The 7,500-nt window shown below is 45.1% G+C and overlaps 2 non-coding genes across 2 annotated transcripts; one reads left to right on the plus strand and one right to left on the minus strand.

Annotated features, from left to right (window-relative positions):
• Positions 1-1,356: 1,356 nt before the first annotated feature.
• LOC145339774 (small nucleolar RNA U3) lies at positions 1,357-1,573 on the plus strand. The gene has a single exon (XR_013886067.1). It is a non-coding gene; the product is annotated as a small nucleolar RNA U3 (small nucleolar RNA).
• A 1,442-nt stretch (positions 1,574-3,015) lies between these two features.
• Positions 3,016-3,232, minus strand: LOC145339775 (small nucleolar RNA U3). Its single transcript, XR_013886068.1, has one exon. It is a non-coding gene; the product is annotated as a small nucleolar RNA U3 (small nucleolar RNA).
• Positions 3,233-7,500: the final 4,268 nt, after the last annotated feature.

Raw genomic sequence — 7,500 nt, forward strand, 5'->3', positions numbered from 1 at the left:
AGTTAGATTCAGAGACCCTGAGACATGTCTCCATTCCCATTTATCCTTTATCCATATCAGTGAGTTCCATGAGGGTCAGTGTTCCCAGAGGAGAGTTTATGCAGATCCAGCAGACTCTGGTTCATATCCTTCTCCAGCTGCTTGTGAACAGCATCCTCACAGTCCTTGTGGTGGTTCTGACTGACTTGGGAAGCCATTTGTTCTCACTGGACGATAACTCAAACAAGCTGAGCTGTCTTGTCACAGGCTCCTGTATTTATACCACGGGGACATCCTGCATTCAAACTGGGAATGATTGACAACCCCTGACAGCCAATCAGGAATCTTCAATCAATCAAGGCACCAATCACGGTGGGGTGTGATATCCCAAGCCAATCACAGCAGTGGATTACAGGCAGATGTGGATGACTCAGAGCATCAGCACAGGAGGAGGCCAATCAGCCCCTCAAGCCTATCCCATCATTCCTTCACATCATGTCTGCTCTCATTTCAACCCTATCCCATCATGCCCTTGCCGAACAAATAGCTAATGTCCAACATTTAGGGGGAGCGAGGCCCAGGATTGCAGCAGCTGCTGTGTGAACATAAGAAATAGGAGCAGGAGTCGGCCATCTAGCCCCTCGAGCCTGCCCCACCATTCAATAAGATCATGGCTGATCTGAAGTGGATCAGTTCCACATTCCCGCTTTCTCCCCATAACCCTTAATCCCCTCGCTTATCAAAAACCCATCAACCCGCGTCTTAAATATATTTAGCGAGGCAGCCTCCACCACTTCAACGGGCAGAGAATTCCAGAGATTCACCACCCTTTGAGTGAAGAAGTTCCTCCTCAACTCCGTTCTAAACCGCCCCCCCTTTATCTTCAGGCTGTGCCCTCTAGTCCTGCTGTCCTTTCTGAGCGGGAAGAGTCTCTCCACCTCTATCCTATCCATCCCATTCATTATCTTATACGTGAAGATGTGCATCACCCCATAACAGGCAGGCTCTCAGTCTGAGATCAAACTCATTTCAGAGTCATATAGAACACCAAGTTTACAGTCTGATTCACACTGACAGGGAGTTAGTTGCTGTGTTTTATGAAGAGTTAGACAATGATACAGTCTGTGTTGTGACTGACACATATGTTAATTTTTGATGGTGGATTGAATGTATTAGGCAAATCAGACTGAACAAATCCGATGGTTTCAATGTTCCATTTGGAAAAATAATCTGTTTTTGTATATTTAATTTGGTGTATAATTGTAGAGGAATTAATTACAAAAATGTAAATAACAGAATTGATAAATGAGAGATGCAGCCTGTGAGCGTGATGTGTATCTGTGGTATTGGCAGCTGAGTTTCTGTGTGTTTGTCAGTGAGATTACACTCTTAGGGATCATTTCTATAGTGTTTTCCTAGAGAAATGTGTTTCTACAGTGTGTGGTCTCCCAATCCATGAGGAGGATTTCTAGTGTTCTCTTCTGAGCAGGAAGCTGGCACTGAGTGTTACTTTTAGTAACTGCTCAGTGTCATTGATGAGTGTTCTTTCCCTCTCTTGTAGAGAGGTGGAGGAAGGGAACACAGTCTGAGTGGACTGTCTATAAAATTTTGTGGAAGTTGTTTTGTTGGGGGCATTTACAATGTGAACTCTGGTCTTCATTTTCAGTCTATCTGTGCCAGTGGGGGCTGCTGTGTGTGACACGTACTGTTGGTGGCAGTGGGTTTACAGAATGGAAATCCTGGTTAACAGTGGGTGGATCAAACTGTGATCAGTGCTAACCACCGTGCCAACGTGCCACTATTGTGTTTGGGATCCATGGTTGAGTGGTTATGGTCGACTGTACAAAAGTCTGAGGGAGGTAGATTGGGTGGGCAGGAAGGAACTTTTCCCTTTAGTAAACAGGGGACATAGATTTAGGGTAAGTAGCAGGAAATGTAGAGAGGATTAGAGGAAATACATTTTCACTATCCAGTCGCTTCACACCAATGCGACAGTTAAGAAAGCCTCACCAATGCCTCTACTTTCTCAGGAGGCGAAGGAAATTTGCCATGTCCGCTGTGACTCTCACCAGCTTTTACAGGTGCACTGTAGAAAGCATCCTTTCTGGTTGTATCACAGCTTGGTCTGGGCTCCTGCTCTGTCCAAAACCACAAGGAACTACAAAGAGTTGTGAATGTAGCTCAGTCCATTCTGCAAACCAGCCTCCCATCCATTAACTCTGTCTACACTTCCCGCTGCTTCAGAAAAGGAGCCAGCATAATCAAGGACAACATACTTGTGGGCCGAAGGGCCTGTTTGTGCTGTAGTGTTCTATGTTCTATGTTCTATACACCCCGGACATTCTCTCTTCCACCTTGTTCCGTTGGGAAAAAGATACAAAAGTCTGAAGTCACACACAATGGACCAACCTCATATTAAGTTGATCTTTCTTTACATGCTAGTTGTGACTGTAACACTACATTCTGTAACCTCTCCTTTCCTCTCTATGAAGGGAAGCTTTGTCTCTATAACACACAGGAAACAATATTCTTCACTGTATAATACTATTTAAGGACCCCATGACCCCGGACATTCTCTCTTCCATCTTCTGTCAGGAAAAAGATACAAAAGTTTGAGGTCATGTACCGACCAACTCAAGAACAGTTTCTTCCCTGCTGCTGTCAGACTTTTGAATGGACCTACCTTGCACTAAGTTGATCTTTCTCGACACCCTCGCTATGACTGTAACACTACATTCTGCACCCTCTGGTTTCCTTCTCTATGAACGGTATGCTTTGTCTGTATAAAGCACAAGAAACAATACTTTTCACTGTATACTAATACATGTGACAATAATAAATCAAATCAAATCGGAACCTTCTACACTTAAGAATTAAGATCAGTATTTGAAAGACCTCAGCATACAAGGTGTGGGAAAACACAATTAAAAGGGACACGTGTTTCAGAAGGAGCACAGGAACAATTCTTTCTGCACTGCAACATTCCATATACACAACTCCAAATCAAACTTCTCCTTTTGTTAATTTTATAGACAATCCACTCAGACTGTGTTCCCTTCCTCCACCTCTTTACAAGAGAGAGAAAGAACACTCATCAATGACACTGAGCAGTTACTAAAAGTAACACTCAGTACCAGCTTCCTGCTCAGAAGAGAACACTAGAAATCCTCCTCATGGTTTGGGAGACCGCACACTTTAGAAACACATTTCTCTAGAAAAACACTATAGAAATAATCCCTAAGAATATAATCTCACTGACAAACACACAGAAACTCAGCTGCCAATACCACAGATACACATCACGCTCACAGGCTGCATCTCTCATTTATCAATTCTGTTATTTACATTTTTGCTAATTAATTCCTCTACAATTATACACCAAATTAAATATACAAAAACAGATTATTTTTCCAAATGGAACATTGAAACCATCAGATTTGTAAACTCTCATTTCCATAATATATTCAATCCACCAATCAAAAGTTTTTGTTTTTGCGAGTTATATTTATTCATAAATACCAAAGTGCGATAATCTTTAGGTTCTTTACCTATATCATGTTACACTCCGAGATACTTCAACACACTCAAAGCAACATCACAGATATTTTCCAATGGTCTGTATAAATGGTGTAAAAGTAGTTAAAGATTGTCTGTATAGAACAAATTTGACTTTGAGGTGTTTCAGTCACAGGGACAGGGGGTACAGCAGTCCAATTTCTTGGAGTGTTTGATGGCAGTGTGGGTCAGACCCATCCTTCACAACCCAGGGGACAGGTGTTTCAGTACATACTCACACTGAGTGTTTCTGTACCTAGAATCTATACACAGCTTGGTGCAGACACACATGAAGGGGGCTTTTAGGATTGGGATGGTGTGGAATACGCTTTTCCCCTTTATCTCAAGGTGATACATTGTGTTCCTGTGAGCGTGGTTTATTTTTGGTCTCCAGATACAGTGGGAAATGTCTCAGCTGATTGTCATAGTGTGGGAGTGAGGAATGGGCCAGACCTGCGCCACATACAGTAACACCCAGAATATCTCACATCTGATCACCAGGTTTTTATTTGTAATTGAACATAGAACATTACAGCGCAGAATAGGCCCTTCGGCCCACGATGTTGCGCCGACCAGTTAAAAAAGCAATGACCCTCTAACCTAAACCAAACCCTTTCCATCCATAAACCTATCCACGGATCTCTCAAACGCCCCCAAGCTAGGCACATTTACAACTGCAGCAGGCAGGGCATTGAATCCCTCACCACCCTCTGGGTAAAGAACCTACCCCTGACATCCGTCCTATAACTACCCCCCCTTAATTTAAAGCCATGCCCCCTCGTGCTAGCTTTCTCCATCCGAGGAAAAAGGCTATCACTATCCACCCTATCTAAACCTCTAATCATCTTATATGTTTCAATAAGGTCCCCTCTTAGCCGCCTTCTTTCTAACGAAAACAACCCCAAATCCCTCAGTCTCTCCTCATAGGACCTCCCCTCCATACCAGGCAACATCCTGGTAAACCTCCTCTGCACCTTCCCCAATGCCTCCACATCCTTCCTATAATGTGGGGACCAGAACTGCACACAATACTCCAAGTGCGGCCGCACCAGAGTTTTGTACAGTTGCAACATGACGCTGCGACTCCTAAATTCAATCCCCCTACCAATAAACGCCAAGACACTGTATGCCTTCCTAACAACCTTATCGACTTGATTTCCAACTTTCAGGGATCAATGCACATATACACCTAAATCCCTCTGTTCGTCAACACTATTCAGAGTCCTACCATTAGCCCTATACTCTACATATCTGTTATTCCTGCCAAAGTGAATTACTTCACACTTCTCCGCATTAAACTCCATCCGCCACCTCTCGGCCCAGCTCTGCAACTTGTCCAAGTCTCTCTGTAAACTATGACACCCTTCCTCACAATCTACCACTCCTCCGACTTTGGTGTCATCAGCAAATTTACTAATCCATCCTTCTATACCCTCATCCAGATCATTTATAAAAATTACAAACAGCAGTGGCCCCAAAACAGATCCCTGAGGCACACCACTTGTAACCGAACTCCATGACGAATACTTTCCATCAACCACCATCCTCTGTCTCCTATCCGCTAGCCAATTCCTGATCCAATTAACTAAATCACCCTCAATCCCATACATCTGCATTTTCTGTCTCTATTCCCCTTCTTAAACAATGGGACAACATTCGCTATCCTCCAGTCTTCTGGCACTATACCTGTGACCAACGACGACCTGAAGATCAGAGCCAGAGGCTCCACAATCGCCTTTCTTGCCACCCAGAGAATCCTAGGGTAAATTCCGTCCGGCCCAGGGGACTTATCTATTTTCAAACCCTCAAGAATATCTAGCACAACCTCCTTATCAACTGCAATACCATCCAGTTTACAACCCTGTAACCCAGTGTTCTCCACAGCTACATTTACATTTCCCTGCGTGAACACCGAAGAGAAATATTGGTTCAATGCCTCTCCAATCTCTTCCGGTTCCACACATAACTTCCCACTGCTGACTCTGACTGGCCCCAATCTTGCCCTAATCAATCTTCTATTCTTAACATATCTAAAGAAAGCTTTAGGATTCTCCTTAATCCTATCAGCCAAAGTCTTCTCATGTCCTCTTTTAGCTCCTCTGAACTCCCTCCTGGCTAATCTATAGCTTTCCAGTCCACTACCTGAGCCCTCAAGCCTCATCCGGACATAAGCCTCCTTTTTCCTTCTAACCAGCGAATCAACATTTTTAGTGCACCACGGTTCCCTTGCTCGACCATTTCCTCCTTGCCTGACAGGGACATACTTATCAAGGGCTCGCAGTAGCTGCTCCTTGAATAAACTCCACATTTCGGACGTTCTGAGACCCTGTAGTCTCCTCGTCCAACCTATGCTTCCTAATTCTCTCCTAATAGCCTCATAATTACCTTTCCCCCAGCTAAAACTACTGACCCGAGGTTCATGCCTATCCCTTTCCATCACTAAGGTGAACGTAACCGAATTGTGGTCACTATCACCAAAATGCACACCAACTTCCAAGTCTAACACCTGGTCTGGCTCATTACCCAGCACCAAATCCAATATAGCCTCACCTCTAGTTGGCCTATCTACATACTGAGTCAAAAAACCTTCCTGCACGCTTTGTACAAAAACTGACCCCTCTAACGAGCTAGAGCTATAGCAATTCCAATCAATATTAGTAAAGTTAAAATCCCCCATAACAATTACCCTATTACTTTCACTCCTAACCAGGATCGTCTCCGCAATCCTTTCCTCAACCTCTCTAGAACTTTTATGAGGTCTATAAAAGACTCCCAACAGGGTGACCTCTCCTCTCCTATTTCTAATCTCCGCCCATACTACCTCAACAGACAAGTCCTCATCAAACCTCCTCTCTGACACTGTGATACAGTCCCTGACCAATAATGCTACCCCTCCCCCCCCTACCTCCTTCTCTACTCCGACTAAAGCATTTGAACCCCGGAACCTGCAACAACCATTCCTGACCCTGCTCTATCCATGTCTCTGAAATGGCCACAACATCAAAGTCCCAGGTACTGATCCACGCTGCAAGTTCATCCACTTTATTGCGAATACTCCTCGCATTAAAGTACACGCATTTCAAACCCTGCTCTGCCCCACCCCCATGATGCCGTGCATTGCAGTCCCCATCTATGCCCCCCTCACTTTCACCCCCTCTACTCAGAATCCCACCCCGCCTCCGAATCAGTTTAAACCTCCCTGCATAGCCTTCACAAATTTACCCCCCAGGATATTGATTCCCCTCTGGTTCAGGTGTAGACCATCACTCTTATAGAGGTCCCACCTTCCCCAGAATGAGCCCCAATTGCTCAAGAACCTGAACCCCTCCCTCCTGCACCATCCCCTCAGCCACAAGTTCAAACTTTCCCTCTCTCTATTCCTCTCTAAACTATCCCGTGGCACAGGCAAGAGTCCGGAGATAACCACTCTGTCTGACTTGGCCTTTAGTTTCCACCCCAACTCCATAAATCTCTGCTTAATATCCCCTTCCCTTAACCTCCCTATGTCATGCGTCCCCACATGAACTATGACTTGGGGTTGATCTCCCTCTCCCCTAAGAGTCCTGAATACTCTGTCCGATACATCCCGGACCCCAGCCCCTGGGAAGCAACACACCAGCCCTGAGTCCCTACCATTACCTCTGACTCTCCTATCCGTCCCCTTAACTGTGGAGTCCCCAATCACTAGGCCCAATCTTTTACATCCCCTAACCACCTGAGCTTTCACAATAGGCTCACCCCCAGAGACCTGCTCCCTTTGACTATCCCCAGTTGATTTCTCCTCAACTGTAGCCTCCAGGACCGAAAACCTATTTTGGAGGGGAACAGCCCCAGGGGATTGTCCCCCCAATTGCTTCTTTCCCCTCTTCCTGGCAGTTACCCAAGGCCCATTTCTAGGAGTGACTATCTCCTTGTAACTCCTATCAATGTCCGTCTCAGCCTCCCGAATTATCCGGAGTTCCTCCA

Source organism: Carcharhinus amblyrhynchos, unplaced genomic scaffold, assembly GCF_965287045.1.
Source record: "Carcharhinus amblyrhynchos unplaced genomic scaffold, sCarAmb.v2.hapA scaffold_667, whole genome shotgun sequence".
Taxonomy (NCBI): Eukaryota; Metazoa; Chordata; class Chondrichthyes; order Carcharhiniformes; family Carcharhinidae; genus Carcharhinus; species Carcharhinus amblyrhynchos.